Raw genomic sequence first — 1,627 nt, 5'->3', positions numbered from 1 at the left:
TATATATATATATATATATATATATATATATATGTATGTATGTATATATATAGAGAGAGAGATGCAGTGTGAGTGAAGAGGGGCCATGCCCATAGACTTTTTAATGTGTATGCATATAGATATAGATAGATAGATAGATAGATAGATATATGTGTGTGCGGCGTGTAGGTACAAAATATATATCGTCACACATACTTTATATGCTTGTTCAATTGTATTTGTGTAAATATATAGATGGATATACAGAAATGGATCGATATGGATTATGTACACACAAACATACATACGTACATATGCACAGTAAAACAGACAGATATGTAGACAGACAGACGGACTGACAAACAGACAGACAGATAGATAGATAGATAGATAGATAGATAGGTAGATGAGTTAGGGATCGCCCCCTTCAGTTCACAGATTGACAGTCTTATACTGCCTAAATAGCTGGGGCTCGCCGATCAAGGTACATATATACGAGGCATGTGGTTTTCTCCTAGTGCATGTTTTTGTTATTGATTCTGGTTGGAACTTCGGGACGGAACTTTGCGATCCGATAGCGGCTTTACAAAGTTGTTGTCGGTTCACCCAGGGTGAAGATCGGAGAGGGTAAACAAAGTGAGGATGGCTGTTGCTGAACCGGAGAAATGGGTGTGACTGACAGGGTGTGGCACTTGTCTACAGAAGACCCCTGTTTTGTTTTGTTTTTTCACAACCTAAAACGTCACCTTACACCAGCAGGAGAACTTTGCTCGCAGACATTAGAAATCAACGGGGAATGAAGCATGCCGTTAATGGCCAAGGGTGGATACAGTGAATGAAACCCATTCGACCGACCCCCACAGGACACAGAAGTAGAACTGACAAGCACGAAAAGAGAGACGAATAAACAAGACTAAATTTGTTTGTTTTTTGGGGTTCTTTTTTTTTTCTGAAATGCAGTTATTATAATAAGGGTGGAGATGATGGTGGTAATGACGGGATGATAACGACAATATTAGTGATGCTGCAATAGGGGCTGGGAATGATGACGATGATGATGGTGACGACGATGATGATGATGGTGATGATGATGATTGACATGATGATTATTTTTAAGAGCGGCGTCAACAAAAACATTGATGTCAGAGATAGCGTAGTGTTGTTGTTGGTGTTGTTGGAGGCGATTGTAAGCATTGATGATGATAGTGATGGAGATAGTGGTAGCGGTGCGGCGGAGGCGACAGCGGCAATAGTTATTAATGAAAATTACTGTTAGTTACACCAACCTGATTAAATAGCGGCAGTATTGAGTGCATTTCTCCTCCCTGACAGCATATCTCCCTCTCTTTCTCTCTAGCGTGAAGTGTGCCTTAACTATTTAGACATAGACTGTGGGGGGAGGGGATTTCTCTCTCTCTCTCTCACTTTCTTCATATATATATATACATATATAGATAGATGCACATAGTTGATGTCAAACAACCATATATAAATATTACATATATATTATATAAATATATATTTATATATATATATGTAAATGTATGTGTATGTATATCTAATGAGTGGGTAGAGGGGGATAAAGAGAAAGAGGGTGAGAGAAAGAAAGATATATATATATATATATATATATATATATATATATATA

General features: G+C 37.9%; 1 protein-coding gene across 1 annotated transcript in view; it reads right to left on the bottom strand.

The window, feature by feature from the left end:
* The window catches only part of LOC106870056 (uncharacterized), a 35,651-nt gene that overhangs the window by 30,301 nt on the left and 3,723 nt on the right, over positions 1 to 1,627 (bottom strand). The window lies entirely within an intron of this gene.

Source organism: Octopus bimaculoides, chromosome 14, assembly GCF_001194135.2.
Source record: "Octopus bimaculoides isolate UCB-OBI-ISO-001 chromosome 14, ASM119413v2, whole genome shotgun sequence".
NCBI classification, from domain to species: Eukaryota; Metazoa; Mollusca; class Cephalopoda; order Octopoda; family Octopodidae; genus Octopus; species Octopus bimaculoides.
The sequence above is the reverse complement of the archived record's forward strand: the minus strand, read 5'-3'. Positions and strand labels throughout refer to the sequence as shown.